Here is an 18252-nt window from a genome sequence, read left to right as displayed (position 1 = left end):
TAGAGCAGATTCGGTATTGTGTTTTGACCGAAAACCTGACTGATTATGATGTAAAATGTCGTTTGCTTCCAAAAAACTCGTGAGTTGAATGTTCACGAATTTTTCAGTCAATTTAGCCATCACCGGGAGCAGGGAGATCGGGCGTAGGTTGGAAAGGGTGGTTGGGTCGGCGAGAGTCTTTTTCTGAAGCGGCTTGACAGCAACAAGCTTCCAATCACTAGGGACGTCTGCCGTCGTTAGTGATGAATTTATGATGCTGTTTATAATAGGATTGATAGTTTCTGCTAAGGTTTGTAAAGCCGAAGGAGGGCACGGATCAAAGGGAGATCCGGATTTGCTTGCGAGAATGGCTTTAAGGGAGTCTTCAACAGAGACCGGAGCAAAAGTATCCAACCTAACTGGAGGTTTCACCCTCTCCACTCTTTCATCTGCTTCTGGGATGGAAGAAGCTGGTGGAAAAGTTCTTACAATGTTAGCAATTTTGTTGTCAAAATAATCTGAGATATCATCACATAGGCTTTGAGATGGCGGAATGTCCTGCAGCAAGGCAGAAGGATTCATGAAGTCCTTGACTATTCTGAAGATTTCTCTTTGCTCTTGAGCAGCCGTGTCGATGGCCTGGAGATAGTAAGCTTTTTTGGCTGATTTAATATCAGCATGATACTGTCTTCTTGCCTGTTTATAAGTGTCGCGGGCAATGATGTCATAATGCCTGCGCCACCGGCGTTCTAGTGTTCTTAGTTTTCCCATTTCTATTTTCAAAGATGGTGTAAACCAAGGGGCCTTCTTTTTCTTTTTAATAGAGTTTGTAGTGTTGGAAGGACCTAGTTGATGGCCTATTTTTGTTAGCCAATCCCGTAAATTTTGGTTATCTACGAAGGTGTTGCCTGTTAGCACCGGGGTACAAATTCCAGGAGCATCCAACACATCCAATCTGCTGGGTAATCGTTTCCAGTTAGGTTTACAACTCAAATTGGGGGCAGTGATGTTATTTATGGTGCTATTCAGCATTTTATGCGTTAATGAGATTTGAAACGGGATAAAGAAATGGTCGGACCAAATCTGAGGACAGGGAGATTGAACTATCAGCCTGGTGGAATTGGAGCAAATACAGTCAATTGAGTGACCTCCCAAATGTGTCTGTTGATGAGTCAGAAGACGGAGTCCTAAAATGTTGATAATGTCCATGAAACAATCAACTCCAGGGGCTGTTGAAGAGTCAAGGTGCAAATTTAGGTCACCCAGTATGGTGAAGTTCGAAAATCTGAGAACCAGATTACTGAGTGTTTCTCCTACCGTTTCCAGGAATTCCTTAGGGGGGCCTGGAGGACGATAGATGAGTACCCCTGAAAATGTAAATGAGTCATGTATTCCCAAGGAAAATGATAACGCTTCTGCTCCTTTTATATCAACAAGTTCATGGGAGGAGCATTTCAGCCCCTAGTAAATGGTACCCTAGGTACCCAGGGCCTTGTGGCCAGGGAAGGCCTCTAAGGGCTGCAGCACTCATTGTGCCACCCTCAGAGGCCCTGTACCCTTACACACACACTGCCCTTGCAGGCTGAGTGTCTGGGTGCAGGACAAAAAAAAAGAGTCGACATGGCACACATCACTGTGTACCATGCCCATCACCTACACTGCCAAGGCATATGTCAGCCACCCCTCTAGCTGGGTGCATTACGCCTATGGTGTGGGCGCAGGAGCCCTGTGCCCCTACAGTACCCGGGTCCATTCCTGGGCACTGTAAGTGCAGTGCTGTCATTTAAGAGTACATGGTGCTGAGAGCTTGTCAAACACGAGCTCCACAGCACCATATTGGCAACACTGAAGCCTGGGAAGTTTGGTATCAAACTTCTCAGCACATTGAACCCACACTGATGCCAGTGTAGGATTTAATGTACTAAGCACCCCAGAGGGCATCTTAGAGATGCCCCCTTACAGCTAACTTACAATCCACGTCTGCTCTGAGGCTGCCCAGGCTGCCACACAGCAGACACGTTGCTGGACCCCTGGGTGGGAGAGCCCCTGCTCTCCCGGGCCTGCAACAATGCACATCCTGGGTGAGGTGAGAAATCTCCTCCCCCAGGATGAGCAAAGGGAAGCTTCAAAGGCAAGCCGCCATTTGGAGTTTCCCCAGGCCACTGCAACCCTCCACTCTGGCGGGAAGCTTGGCCGGAAACCCCATACAAGGACAGGGGATGTGCCAGCCTGCCCACCCCTCAGGTGGGGGAGGCGAGGTGAAGCACATCTCCGGGCTCTCGCCATCTTGAAGATGGGAGGCCCTACCCTATCAGGATTAGGCTACTGCCCCCCTCCCACAGGAGAGAGGCAGGATAGGGGGTGTACCCACCCCAGGACAAGGATCCATTGGTCCCTGGCCTTCACCTACCTGTAACGCCCCTAAATCTAGTATTTAGGGGCACCCTGAACCTTCCTTCCTCAGATTCCAGATAGAAAACTACAAGAAGAGCAAGAAGAACAAGGACCTGCCCTGCAGCTGCTAAAAAGAGAAGAAGACACCAACTGCTTTGGCCCCAGCCCTACCGGCCTGTCGACTCTCGAACCTGCGCCAGCGCGGCATCTCTCGTGGCCAGCAACCTCACCAACCCCGGAGGACCTGGCTACCTTTTGGCTCTAAGCCCCTGGGACTCCCATGAGTAGAGGCTCTACTCAAGAAACCTATTTTTTAACCCCTGGCAGTAGCCCGGAACCGCGGACCCAACACACTCTGCACCTGCCACGCCTGGCCAGTGCCGGAGTGGACAAAGACCCTGAGGACGACCCCACGGCGACTGTGACCCCGAGTCCGGCACCCAAGGACCCCCCTCGACATCCCGGAAGAAGCCTGCAGCCTCAGAACCGAGTGCCACCCCAACCGCGATCAACCAGAGGGTAAGATTCCCGACGTCAAAAGGCACCCCTGCACCCGGCGCCCTGCGGCCCCCTGTGCCCAATCCCGGGGTACCCACCTAACCTACAACTACCCAACTTACCTCTCGAAGTGGTGGTGGCACCTGAAACATCCTCGTCCCCGAGCCTGCAGCCTTTTTCCAAACCGGAACATTCCCATTGATTTCCATTGAGCGCCCGAAGGCTCAAAAGCACCCTGCACCCAGCCGCCCGAGTGGCCCTGGCAGCGCACTCTCTACACTAACCTACTTCTCCACTTGCCCTGAGTAAGTGACCAGGAGCCCAGCTCCCACAGCCGCGTGGCTTGCCAGACAGCAGCCACCAACCAAGGCCCCCCCTATCCCTCATAGGATAACATTGGGCCTAACTCTCTCTGCACCCGGCCGTCCTGAAACCGCTGAGGGTGAACCAACTGTACCTACCTGACACTGGGGGACCCCTGAGTCCATGCCCGGAATTTCAACTCTGCCAGTCGAGTACTTACCCTTAAACCGCTAACTTCATTTTCCTCATAGGGTAACATTGACTGGCTTTTTCTTCAAAAATCTTCTAAGTGTGAACTTTTCAAAACTGCAAATATTCACCAAAAATCAGCCAAGTGACAAAAACGAATTTACTCACCTGCTCCTAGGTGAGCTCCCAGTGCTGGATCTTGGTGCCCAGCCCTGACCCTGAAAAGTGTTCACAACTATACTTACCTCTAACTCATTTTTCTCCCATAGGAAACCATTGTCTGCTTTTCTGTGAAATTTCTTCTGTCTATTTTTGCAAATTTGAAATATTCTTTTAAAATCGTACCATTTCTGCAAACGAAATTACTTACCTGTTTTTGATAAGGACCCCAGTCCTGGGTCTAGGTACCCAGTCCTGGATTACTAAAGTAACTATAAAGTACTCTACCTGCAATTTGAATTTCTTGCCATAGAGATCCATTGAATGTTTTCTTTGAAATATTTTTTAAGTGCTAACTTTTGAAATAGCTAAATATTATTTAAAAATCATTACAGTTATTAAGTCGACTTTCATCACTTGATTCTGAATACTGACCCAAGGATGGATCCAGGAGCCAGACCTGGAATCCCAAAAGTAATCTGAAAAGTAATTCATTACAAATAACCTGAATTTACCATTGAGATCAATGCATTGTTATGTTTAGGAAATAGGATTGTTTATTGCAACCAACTGTGACTGTTTACACAAATGTATTGCTTAAGACAAAAGTATTTATATTCAACCTCTCATTCTGAGAAAGTATATTTTTACCCCCTTTGTGGTTCTAAAAATAAAACAAGCATATATTTTATATATATAAACCATTGGCCTAGAGTTCAGTTATTGAGTGTGTGAAACCATTTGCTGACTGAGTGTGTACAATAAATGCTTTACACTGTCCTCTGGTACTGCCTTACTGCTCGACCAAGCTACCACTTTTGAGAGTAAGGTCATACCTAACTTTGACCTCTATCAGCCTCTGGGGGACTGTGGACTCTGTACACCCTGTACCTATTAGGGAACAGTATATACAGAGCCACTTTCTCACACAGCGTACATGTGGAAGTGAATTTTGGCGAGGCTGAGAAGATCGATAAGTGGTTCCATAAAGAGGTTGAAAAGGGTGGGAGAGAGGGAGGAGCCTTGTGGAACTCCTAACGTGAGTGCCATTGGGTTGGGCAGGGTTTGGTTGACCTTGAAGCTTTGGGATCTATTTTGTAGGAAAGAAGTGAACCAGTTAAATACAGAACCAGAAATTCCCATTCTGTGTTTCAGGAGTTTGAGCAGGTTGGCGTGTTTGACAGTGTCAAAGGCTGAAGACAGGTCGAGTAGAATTAGTAGACAGGCTTCGTTTTGGTCTAGGATTTTTAGAGCGTCGTCCAGAACAGGTGTCATGGCAGATTCAGCGCTATGATCTGCTCGGAAGCCTGATTGAAACTGGTTAAGTAGGTTGAATTGAACAATGTGGCTGTTCAGCTGTGAGTTAACGCATTTTTCCAGGAGTTTGGCTAGCATTGGAATGTTAGAAATCGGCCGATAGTTGTTTGGGTCCGAGGGGTCAGCTGTAGGTTTCTTAAGGATAGGTGAGACCTGACCTGATTTCAGGCTGTCTGGGGTGGATCCTTGAAGAAGGGACGTATTAATGATCTTTGTCCAGAGGGGTAGAACTAGGGGAATGAAGTCTTTTAGGTAATTAGCTGGGAGCGGGTCGATGAAATGATTGAAGGGTGTCAGAGAGGTTAACGTCTTTAATATGTGATCTTCACTGTATGTGTTGAAGTGGGACCAAGTTGCATTTTTTTTAGTTTACATTTTGGGAGGTCATTTTCTTGAGCCTCAGCCAGGGGCAGAGATGGGTTCTTTTTCAAGTCTGAGATGGCTAAGAGGTCTTTCCGTAGGTCTGATTTAATGGATTCCGTCTTAGACGCGAAGAAGGCGGCAAATTCATCACAATTGGGAAGAGAAGGTGGGATCGTGTTAGGGAGACTAGGATGGTTTTTGGTCTGAGCTTTGATAAGATCGAATAGCTTTTTGGGGCAGTTCTTGGCTAGGTCTAGTTGAGACCTGAAGAAGACTGTTTTAGTTTTTCCGATCTTCCTAAAGTACGCATTTCTGGAGATTCTGAGAAGCTTGAGGTGATCAATTGAGGGGGCAGCTCTCCAGCGACGTTCCATTAATCTATAACTAATGGTCTCTTTCAGATAAAAAGTTCTAGAGTGAAAGCTTGAATCTCACTCTCATGCCTGAGAAAAGTGACTGCGACTAGAATCACTACCTTCCATGGGAAAACTTGAAGACATCAATTATGAAGGCGCTCAAACAGGACCCATGAGCCTTGTGAGGACTATGTTGAGGTTCCAGGACAGGGCTGGCGGCAACCTGGTGGGGATGAACTTTTTCAGTCCCTCCATAAAGGCCTTAATGACAGGACTCTGAATAATGAAGATTGCTCCCTGTTCTGTAGTTATGTTGGCACTTCAGCCAAATGTAAATGAATGGAAGTATTATCGAGACACGAGTATTGCAAGTGAAACAGGAAGCAGACAATGTTTTCTACTGCTGGCTTGAGTGGATCAATGTGTTTGGGGAGACAGACTGAGATAGCCAAACTCTAGGACCTAAGGAGCCAAATCGTTTGGTGGAGCTGATTGGGGTTGGGGTGTCTGACTGTGCCCTGGTGTTGAGTGAGAAGATTTGAACAGTTGGAAATCTTCTCGTGAGGGAATACAGGCAACTCTAGAAGGGTTGTGAACAAGGGTTGTCTAGCCCATGTGGACGCAACCATAGTGAGGGATGACTGCTGTTTCGTCTTGATCACATGTGGAAGAGGTGGAACGACCTATAAACATTTGCATGACCAGTTCATCCATAGTGAATTGCCGATGGACAATGGGTGCAGAAACCTGGAGGCTAAGCTTGGGCATTTGATGTTTCCTGCAGTTGACTGTCTAGCCAGGATACAGCGGAGACTAGGGAGTTTCATCTGGGCTTTATAGAGTGATAGTTACAAGACATTAAGAAGAAAGTTAGAAAAAGGGAGGTGTAGCCATTCAAGTAGTTTTCTTCCTTTGCCTTGTCTTACAATTCAGGAATTGTAGAATGCTCTTAAGCTCAGACAACTTCAGTAGGGAAAGATTGTGTAGAAAAGAACTCCTTTTGGCATGGGTTCCCCCCACGTTTTGCCTGACTGAATGCATCTTTGACTGAATACGCACTCTGTTCCTGTTACTCAGACTACCAGTGCCTGTGTTCTTTCCCAAAACTGTACCTTTGTTTCCACAACTTGCACACCTCTGGCCCACATGCAAATCCCTGGTATCAGTAGTACTAAGGGCATTGTGACCAAAGAGTCTAAAGGCATACCAGCACTGCAAGAGGCATAGGTAAGTCACCCGCTCCCGCAGGCCGTACAGGCCTAAGGCAGGGTGCACTATACCACTTGTGAGGGCATAACTGCATGAGCAGATATGGCCCTATAGTGTCCAAGTCCATTCTTAGATATAAGTGCAGAGGAAAGCCATACAGAGTATATAGGCTGGGAGCTTCTCATTACGAGTTCCACAGCTCCATGGCTTCACCGAATCCAAAGATGTTTCGTACCAAACATATCAGATTAATGTGCCTACACTGATGCCAGTGTTGGATTCATTAACACAAACACTCAGAGGGCACCTCAGAAGTGCCTCCTGAAAACCTACCAAACCACTAGTGTGTGCCTGACTGGTCTGCACCAGCCTGCCATCTCTGGACCAGTTTGACTCCCTGAGGTAGGAGCATTTTGCTCTTGTGGGTCAGAAACAAAGCCAGCTCAGGGTGGAGGCACTTAACACCTAACCCCCCCCCCCCCCCCAAGCAGGAACAGCATTGTAGGGCGTTGAACCTCAAAGGCTTCCTGTCCTTTCATATGCTGACCAGGGCCTCTCCAGCCAGTGGAGATGCCCACCCCATGACCAAGCCCCCCTTTGAGAATACTCCATATTGCTAGGGAGGATTCTAGCCATATTTTACTGCAACAAAGTGTCTTTGGTTCCAAGTAATAAATATACAAAAAGGGTAAGTTACTTACCTGTAATCCTAGTTCTCTTCCAGGGGTAGCCTCATCAAAGTCATAAGCACTGAATATTCCCGCCCATGTGCGGGGACCCCGGAAATAATAAAATCATATATGTAAAAAACATACATATATACAGCTCTGTATATGTATAAACATATATTATTTTTTCCCAAGCAAATGCAGCCCCTAAAAAAGAAGGCTAGGCAATGTATAAATACACATCCAATAATACATATAGGTATAATAAAACACCTAAATCTCTTTTTTTTTTTAATGAGGTAAACACTCATGAGAAAGCAAAAAAGAGAAAACTGTCGGAAACACAGATCTACAACACATTGCTAGCCTGCAGGCTGCATTGCAATACAATACCATAGAGACTGAAAAGCCCTGTATAGGTAAAAACTGGCACCGTGCCTTTAAGGCAGCCCTGGCTTCCATATCCCATCATGCCTCAGGGGTGACAGTTAGGTCAGTTCTTTGCGGGACCGTAGTCCTAAACACAAAGATATATCCTTTCCATAATGAATAATACACTTCTTCTCATTTGCCTGGGGAGGTGGGTGGGTTGCTTATGACTTTGATGAGGATACCCCTGGAAGAGAACTAGGATTACAGGTAAGTAACTTACCCTTCTCTTCCAGGGGATCCTCATCAATAGTCATAAGCACTAAATAGAGTAGCAAGCTCACCTTCCACCTGCAGGCAAATGAAAAAAAGATTGTACCACACACGGAGTAAGAAAATCATGAAAATGATTATGTATGGAACAGATTCCTCAAGGAGGCTTGTCCTACTTGAGTGTCTGCTCTGGTGTCCGAATCCAGACAATAGTGTCTGGTAAAGGTGTGGACAGATCTCCAAGTGGCTGCCTTGCAGATCTCGGAGAGTGGAACATTATTGAGAAAAGCAGCGGTAGCCGCTTTTCCCTTTGTAGAATGCGCTTTAGGGCGCGCCCCCAATGGTTTCTGAGCTAGTTGGTAGGCCAATGTAATACTTGAAACAATCCACCTAGCAATGGAACGTTTGGATGCAAAGCCCAAACGGACAACCCCGTAGTTCACAAACAGTTGATCAGATTTCCTGACATTCTTAGTCCTATCTAGATAGAATTTTAGGACCCTTTTGACATCTAAAGAATGCAACGCCCTCTCTGCTGGAGAGGAGGGGTTGGGAAAAAAGGTTGGTAAGGAGATGGCTTGGTTTACATGAAAGTCCGATACCACCTTAGGCAGGAATGAAGGGTGAGTCCTCATCACTACCCTATTGAGATGAAACGTAGTGTAGGGTTCTTTAGAACAGAGGGCCTGTATCTCACTGACCCTCCGTGCTGAAGTGATGGCTATTAAAAAGGCTGTCTTCCATGTGAGGTGCTGTAGGGTAGCCTTATGAATAGGCTCAAAAGGAGAACCCATGAGCCTTGACAGAACCAAGTTTAGCTCCCAGGAAGGAGAGGGAGGGAGGTCTAACAGGGGGATAGACTTTCTTGAGACCTTGCAAGAAATCCTTCACCACCTGCAACTTAAACAAGCATTTGCAATGCAATAGGTCTCGCATTTACGCAAGTTTGAGCTATTGACATTGTAAATGACAATGCCTTTTATTTATGTTTTGGTTTTTAAAACATAAATAAAAGGCGGTGTCATTTACAATGCCAATAGCATAAACGTGCGTAAATGCGAGACGTATTGCATTGCAAATGATTGTTTCTTGTCCAACCTCCACATCTCAGGCAAAGCTACGTCTGGAATTCTGCTTGACCAAACAGCAATTTTTGCAAGAATCATGTGTTATCGGCTATTGGCATGAATGCAAGATTGCAAAACGTGGCTCACTAAATTATTGTTATGTCCCCAGCTTGAGAAAAGCAGATCGAAAACGAGTTTCCGCCCACTCTGTCAAGCTTCACCGAGTGCTAAACAATTTAAACGTGCAAAAAGCCTGGGAAACCAACTCTTTACAGCAACTGTGCAAAGTAATACTAAGTTATGAAACGTGTGCTATTTCATTTTAACCAGACTTAAAATTCGTCCAATCGCTAAAACACGTCTGCATATTACTATCTCCCCAAAAACACAGTACAGGCTTACCTGGCAGAAAGCTCTTCAATGACATCTAAAAACGAGTTTGAGCTATTGGCATTTTAAATAACAGTGCCTTTTATTTTTGTTTTGAAAAAGAAAACGAAAAGAAAAGGCATTGTTATTTACAATGTCAATAGCCCAAACTCGCGTCAATGCGAGACCTATTGCATGGCAAATGCTTGTTAATTACTGCTAGGTCGGAGAAGCGGAAGGACGCACCCCACGTAAAACCCTGGGCACACTTCGACAATAGACCTGCCATTAAAATAATCTTAAAAGGTGCACATCAGGAGCTACTTTGAAACTAGCCCCGGTCAACAACCGTCTACCAGCCCGTCGATGCTGTTGCTCTACGCGGGCATTAGTTGGGCTACCTCCTCCCTGTGTCAGCAAACTGTGCAGTTGGGTTGGCTGTGATGCAGTAGACCCCCTCTGCTTTCCCGCGGATCCGGCACTGCGGGCAGGGATTTCAACCGCTCGGGCCGGGGGTGAGTGTACAGCGGTTCCGCCCCCATCCCAGCAAGTGGCGGATTGTAGGGAGGGTGCGCGTTGTCTACCGTTCCAGCCGCTTGGACCCCAACCGCCACATCACAAGAATCGCGTGAGTCCCGGCGCGTGGCCGCTCCTCCCCGCCTCAAGCCCCGCCCACGGAATCCCTGCTGCCGGGGCGTGTGAGCGCCTGCACCCGTGGGAGCAGCTATGGAGGAAGAAGAGTTGATGCTGGCCATGGCAGAGATCCCAGTGAGTACCGCGGCATCTTGGGGAGGGAGGGTTGGGTGCGCCTGGTATGGGTAGGAACTCAAACGTTTTTCGTGCCATATTGTCCCTCAGCCTTCTTACAACCATTTGTCCCTCCCCCATAACTGCCTGTGATCTGCGGCATTGTGGACTGTGCCCTCAGGGAGCAGGGTCAGCCCTGCCTCCCCCCCAGTATTCCGCAGGATATTGTTTTCTTTGTGCCCCTGGGGGATGATTTTAAGCAGCGATAAGCGGTGGTAGATAAGCCTGTCAACTGTTTAGTTATCGGGTTGAAAACTGTAACGCGATGTGCATAAAATAGTTTATTTTGAAGCATTGTTATTGCGCTTTGGCAAAACTTGGTATCTTCGAAATCACGGGAAATTAACTATTGGTCCCCCTTGCTGCCGGAAGTTCTTCTATCAGTTGTGGTCTCTCTGCACGTGTCCGCCTATTTAAAAAAAAAAAAAAAGTGCAAACACAGCCTTCGTGCTTTAAAAAACCAAAGGTCATTATCACAGCATGCCGACAGGCGCCCCACGCTGCGGACCTATAATTAACTCACAAGGCACTCAACGCGCAAGCGCGTTCACAGCGAGAGCGAGACCTAAAAAATTACGAGGCTGGTGAGGACGAAAGTGAAACTGCTAGCTGGCTTGCGAGGGAAGGGGGACAGGAGATGTGCACACCGCGTGGCTGTAAGCGCGTACACCAACTCAAATCCGCCAAAAGCCTGCGCGTGCACATCTCCTGTCCCACTTCCGAGGCAAGTCAGCAACAATAGATCTCGCCGAAAGCAGCGCTTCGCGCTGCGTTCGCAGGCGAGACCTAAAAATGACTGCTGCGAAGGTGAACGCCTGTATGCTGTTATGGCTGCTAGGTGAACCTTTATGGATGAAAATTTCAACCCTGCCCTCGCTAAATGAAGAAGATAGGGCAAAATTACATCCTCCTGGCATTTTGTTGGATTATAATGATGCTGAGCACACCATATGTAAAATCTTTTCCACTTACAGAAGTAGGAATGTCTTGTCGAAGGCCTCCTGGCTTCCTTAAGTATGGACATACACTCTTGAGGGAGGTTCAGATGTCCATACTGGAGGACTTCAGGAGCCATGCTGTTAAGCTCAGCGAGGGAAGGCTGGGATGGTAAATCTTCCCCTGCATCTTGGATAACAAGTCCGGCCTGCACGGCAGCCGTTTGTGGGGGCGGATCGACATGTGCAGGAGATCCGTGTACCACCACTGCCTCGGCCAGTCCGGTGCTATGAGGATCATCTTGGCAGATGAATTCTGCAGCTTGGTCACCAACTTGGGGATTAGTGGGAGAGGCGGAAAAGCGTACACAAATGTCATTGACCAATTTATCAAAAGGGCATTCCCTAGGGATCCTGGTCGAGGGTATCTTGAGGCGAAGCCTCGGCATTTTGTGTTGTGCTCGTCCGCGAAGAGGTCCACTTGCGGACGCCCCCATTCCACGAAGATGTCTTCTAACACCTCGTTGTTTAGTACCCAGTCCTCTGGTTCTTGAAAATGACGACTGAGTAAGTCCGCTTGCACATTGAGTTCTCCTGGTAGGTGCACCGCTTTCAATGAGATGTTCCTTGCTAGGATCCAGTGCCACAGGGACGGAGCTTCCAGCGAGAGCGTCCTGGATCGAGTACCCCCCTGCTTGTTCAGGTAGTACATTGTGGTGGTATTGTCCGTCTGTACTAGAATGGTACTTGTCGTGATCGCAGGCAGGAACGCTTTGAGGGCTAGGTGGACTGCCCTGAGCTCCAGCATGTTGATGTGGTACAACTGCTCGCTGCTGGACCACCGTCCCTGAGTTTGCAGAGACCCGAAATGCGCACCCCAGCCTTGAAGGGATGCGTCGGTGATTAAGGTCTGAGTTGGGGGTTCTTGATGGAAGGGGATCCCCATTTGTAGATTCAGTGGCTTCAGCCACCACTTGACTGACTGCCTGGCCGCTGAGGAAAGGCAAACTTTCTTCCCACAGGGAGTTCCTTTGATCCCATTTGTCCTCGAGATCTTGCTGGAGAGGACGCATCCTTAGCCTGGAATGGGCACTAGGAAAATGCAGGATGCCATGGCCCCTAGCAGAGATGAGATTTGTCTTGCCGACGACAGATTGTTGGATAGAATCTGCCTGCCTTTGAGGATAATGGATGACTGTCTTTCCTCCGAAGGAAACACTTTTCCTACTACGGAGTCTATAGTTGCACCCAGGTAGTGGATCCTCTGTGTTGGTGAAAAATTTGACTTTTTGGCATTCACTCTGAGACCCAACTTGCGACATAAGCTCAGGCAAAGCGACAGCTGCGATCGAACACTCGGAGGCGATGGACCCTTTATTAGCCAGTCGTCTAGGTAGGGATAGACGAAGACTCCTGCCCGCCTCAGAGCAGCCGCTACTACTGCCACGCATTTTGTGAATACTCGTGGAGCTGACTTCAGGCCAAATGGAAGAACCTTGAACTGATAGTGAGAGTTCCCCACCGCAAACCTGAGAAATTTTCGATGATTCCGTTGGATGGGAATATGGAAATATGCGTCCTGAAGATCCAGCGAACACATCCAATCGCCCAACCGGAGAAGAGGATATATTTGGTGGAGCGCCAGCATGCAAAATTTTTCCTTTATGTGTTTGTTCAGTATCCGTAGGTCCAAAATGGGTCTGAACTCTAACTTCGCACTCCTTTTTTGAATCAGAAAGTATCTGGAGTAAACTCCCTTTCCTCTTTGGTTTTTGGGTACTTTTTCTATTGCAGATTTGAGCAGAAGAGTCGCCACCTCTTCTCTGAGCTGCGTTAGATGCTGGGCCGAATGAACAGGAGGAATCGATGGAGGGTGGCTTCGGAAACGAAGCGAGTACCCATGCCGCAGTATATTCAGAACCCACTTGTCCTTTGTGATGGATTGCCACTCTGGAAGATGATGCGCAACACTTCCTCCCACCGGAGCGGTGGACAGCATCGGAGGAAGCGGTTCCTGATTGCTTCCCTGGAGCCTTGTTTCCAGCGTTTGACTGCCTGTTGTTACCACGTCCCCTGGATAGTCTGCAGGACTGGTACTGCTGTTTCTTTTGACCTTGCTGGTCCTGGTTCTTCTGCCACTGAGGGGTTTGAACCTTCTGCTGGTAGTTACGCCTGTCATTTCCCCTGCGGCGTCGAAACTCTTTCCTCTTTTCAAGCCCGATGGCTTTCATGGTCTCCAGTTCTGCTTTCATACGGGCCATTTCTTCGTCTGCATGAGACCCAAAAAGTGAACTGCCCGAGAAAGGCAGATTTAGTATTCTCGCCTGCGCTTCCGGCTTCAAGGCCGTCAATCTGAGCCAAGATGATCTTCTGGCTGTGATTCCATGGGCACAAGAATGCACTGCTAGTGTTGCCCCATTTGCCGCTGCACTTATGACCTGGTTAGAAACCAGACTTCCCTCGTGCAAAATGTCTTCAAAGTCCCGTCTATCCTCTGATGGAACTTTTTCAATGAACCTCTGGAGAGAGTCCCACAATGATCTATCATAGCGCCCCAGAAGCGCTGAGGCGCTGGCCACCTTTAAGATAGAAAATGCCGAACCGCAAACTCTCCTCCCCCAAGAGTCTTGCGTCTTACTGTCTTTATCTGGGGGCACCGTTGAAGACCCCGCTACTGCATGCGTCTTTCTGGCAGCAGCGGTGATGACAGAATCCGGTGGATGATCTGATCTTAGGAACAGAGGATCTTCCGGAGCCGGACGGTACTTTTTTAGAATCCGCGCCGGTGCAGATTTGGTGGTCGCTGGCGTGAGAAAAATATCCATTACTGGTTGTAGCAAACCAGGGACTAACGGCAACAGTGGGCGTGACACTGCTCGTTCATGAAGAGTTTCAAAGATTATGGAGGAGGTGATCTCCTGAACCGGCATAGGGATATTTAATTTTGTAGCTCCTCTACACAACACTTCCTGAAAAGTAGAGATATCATCCACCGGAGATACCCTGGAGGGTGGTGTCTCCGATAGTGTCGGCGAATAATCCCTTCTGGATGATCTAGATGACGGGGAGGAGGAAGGGGTCCTACAGCGCCTTCTCTCCGATCTGGTCGACTCTCTCCTGTGGGAGGAGGATCTAGATCGCCTCCTTGGTGTTCGAGAGCGACGTCGAGATTCTCTTCCCCGAGAACGTGATCTGACCGGTCTCGCTGGGAAGTCCATGTCTCTTAACCTTGTTAGTGAGGCCTTAACTGCGTAAGACATAGCCGAGTCCTGAGGTATCTCTCTTGCGGGACTTTGAGGTACAGCATGTCCCTCTTCCAGCGGACTATTTTCTCTTGCAGGCACTGGAGATTGATTCACAATTTCCGGTGACTCGGACCTTGAACTCGAACCCTCTGATCCTGAAGGCGAGATAGATATAAGACGTGGTGAATCATGTTCCGAAGTTGTATATACCAGTCTATGAGGGGATTTGCGCCTTGAGACTGGCCGGATCGTAAGGCGAACATGCGACACCTCCTGAGAACCCTCTGCAGAGGGCCGCCTCGACGGCGATAGGCCTATCACCGGAGACCTGGGACTTGACTCCTCGAGGATCAATGGAGATTTTTCTTGCCTCGAAGTCGAGAACCTAGTCGTCGACGGAGGACTTGGTCTGAACGGAGGTCTAGACCCCGACGGGGAATCTCGCCTCGACGTTATGGACTTCTCCAAAGCCTTGGAGACCTGCGAGGACGGAGGCACCTGCCTCGACGTCGACTCCGACGGAGGCACCTGCCTCGACGTCGACTCCGACGAAGGCTCCTGCCTCGACGTCGCCATTCTCTTCGCCGACGATCGATCTTTCCTCGACGGCGAACTTGGTCTTGACGGCGATCTTGGTCTCGATGTCGACTTCGGAGTCGAACGCCTACGAACCTCTTGTGACGTCGACTGATCTCTCACCGTCCTCGCCGTCGAATGATGTCTGTGTGTCGACGTCGAGCGATCTTCTCTTGACGTCGGAAGATGCCTTTTAGACGTCGACCTGTGACGCCGATCCTTCGACGCCGATCTCTTAGACGTCGAAGTCGTCGACGACGAACGCATCCGCTTCGTCGCTGTATCTAAAGTCGACGACGATTTTCTTTTCGCAGCATGACTAACCCTGGACTCCTCACCTCTCAGCGACGATCCCGCCGCTGGAGTCTTCGACGCCGAGCCCGACGCCGATGGGGAGCAAACAGGGACCAGCTGCCTCGACATCGACCGTTCTGATAAGCCGTAGAGTCTAATCCTCTCTCTCTCCTTTAAAGTCCTTTTAGAAAGGTCTTTACAATGATGACATGTTGCTGGAGAGTGAGAATCCGGCAGGCAGACAATACACACGTCATGTGTGTCTGAAGAGGCCTTCTTTTTTCCACAAGATGGACATGGAATAAATAAAGAAGGCATATTTCTGACAAAAATAGCAGAAAATCAGTCAGAAAAATACAGGATACTGACTTCTTCCCAGATATTAATAAGAGGAAGTCCAAAAAATTACTATAATGCAAATAATTCTTGCCTAAAAAGTCAAAAAGAAGAGAGCTGAATTCCAGGGTCCTGACTGAAGGAGCCGGAAAGAACAACTGACCTAACTGTCACCCCTGAGGCATGATGGGATATGGAAGCCAGGGCTGCCTTAAAGGCACGGTGCCAGTTTTTACCTATACAGGGCTTTTCAGTCTCTATGGTATTGTATTGCAATGCAGCCTGCAGGCTAGCAATGTGTTGTAGATCTGTGTTTCCCACAGTTTTCTCTTTTTTGCATTCTCATGAGTGTTTACCTTATTTAAAAAAAAAAAAAAAAAAAAGATTTAGGTGTTTTATTATACCTATATGTATTATTGGATGTGTATTTATACATTGCCTAGCCTTCTTTTTTAGGGGCTGCATTTGCTTGGGAAAAAATAATATATGTTTATACATATACAGAGCTGTATATATGTATGTTTTTTACATATATGATTTTATTATTTCCGGGGTCCCCGCACATGGGCGGGAATATTCAGTGCTTATGACTATTGATGAGGATCCCCTGGAAGAGAAGTAATGTTTTTACAAACAATTGTCTTGGATTTAGACACCGAGTGTGTGTAATCATTTATTACCTATGTGTTTACAACAAATGCTTAATAACACAGCCCTCGGATAAGCCTAATTGCTTACCCACACTACCATAAAAGAGAGCATTAGTTTTATCTACTTTAGCCTCTGGGAATCCACTGGATTCTGAGCACTCTATGCCTTACTTTGGTATAGTGTATACAGAGAAAGCTTCGTAATGATTCTATGCAGCAATGTTGAATCCGATGGGGCTGAGGGGGGTTCCTCTATAAGTTTGGGGATCCCAGATATTTCTAGAAGGCGCGGTTGAAGGTATTAAGAGCTTTCTTGGAGGTGTGCTATTGGGTCAGGAAAATCCTATGCATACATTACTATTCAGAGTTTGCCCCTATCTGGACGTCCACTGGCACGCTTCCTTTTTTAAAGGATAAGCGGAGTAGGGTAAGTTACTTACCTGTAATCCTAGTTCTCTTCCAGGGGTATCCTCATCAAAGTCATAAGCACTGAATATTCCCGCCCATGTGCGGGGACCCCGGAAATAATAAAATTATATATGTAAAAACATACATATATACAGCTCTGTATATGTATAAACATATATCATTTTTTCCAAGCAAATGCAGCTCCCATAAAAGGCTAGGCAATGTAAATATACACATCCAATAACACACACACACACACACACACATATATATATATATATATATATATATATATATATATATATATATATATATATATATATATATATATATATATATATATATATATATATATATAAATAAAGGTATAACAATACACCTAAATCTTTTTTTTTTTTTTTTTTTTTTAATGAGGTAAACACTCATGAGAAAGCAAAAAATAAAGAGAACAAACTGTGGAAAAACACAGATGTACAACACATTGCCAGCCTGCAGGCTGCATTGCAATATAATACCATAGAGACTAAAAAGCCCTGTACAGGTAAAAACTGGCACCATGCCTTTAAGGCAGCCCTGACTTCCATATCCCATCATGCCTCAGGGGTGACAGTTAGGTCAGTTGTTCTTTGCGGGACCGTAGTCCTAAACACAAAGATATATCCTTTCCATAATGAATAATACACTTCTTCTCATTTGCTTGGGGAGGTGGGTGGGTTGCTTATGACTGATGAGGATACCCCTGGAAGAGAACTAGGATTACAGGTAAGTAACTTACCCTTCTCTTCCAGGGGATCCTCATCAATAGTCATAAGCACTGAATAGAGTAGCAAGCTCCCCTTCCACCTGCAGGCAAATGAAACTAAGGTTGTATCACCCATGGAGAAAGAGAATCATGAAAATGATTATGCATGGAACAGATTCCTCAAGGAGGCTTGTCCTACTTGAGTGTCTGCTCTGGTGTCCGAATCCAGACAATAATGCCTGGTAAAAGTGTGGACAGATCTCCAAGTGGCTGCCTTGCAGATCTCGGAGAGTGGGACATTATTGAGAAAAGCCGCGGTAGCCGCTTTTCCTCTTGTCGAATGCGCTTTAGGGCGCGCCCCCAATGGTTTCTGAGCCAGTTGGTAGGCCAATGTAATACTTGAAACAATCCACCTAGCAATGGAACGTTTGGATGCAGCAAAGCCCATACGGACAACCCCATAGTTCACAAACAATTGATCAGATTTCCTGACATTCTTAGTCCTATCTAGGTAGAATTTTAGGACCCTTTTGACATCTAGAGAATGCAACGCCCTCTCTGCCGGAGAGGAGGGGTTGGGAAAAAAGGTTGGTAAGGAGATGGCTTGGTTTACATGAAACTCCGATACCACCTTGGGTAGGAACGAAGGATGAGTTCTCATCACCACCCTATTTAGATGAAAAATAGTGTAGGGCTTTTTAGAACAGAGGGCCTGTATCTCACTGACCCTCCGTGCTGAAGTGATG

At 47.2% G+C, this 18252-nt stretch overlaps 1 protein-coding gene across 8 annotated transcripts in view; it reads right to left on the bottom strand.

Annotated features, from left to right (window-relative positions):
* Positions 1-18252, bottom strand: part of WAC (WW domain containing adaptor with coiled-coil) — a 600841-nt gene that overhangs the window by 18949 nt on the left and 563640 nt on the right. The gene's annotated exons all lie outside the window — the stretch shown is intronic.

Source organism: Triturus cristatus, chromosome 10, assembly GCF_964204655.1.
Source record: "Triturus cristatus chromosome 10, aTriCri1.1, whole genome shotgun sequence".
Taxonomy (NCBI): Eukaryota; Metazoa; Chordata; class Amphibia; order Caudata; family Salamandridae; genus Triturus; species Triturus cristatus.
The sequence above is the reverse complement of the archived record's forward strand: the minus strand, read 5'-3'. Positions and strand labels throughout refer to the sequence as shown.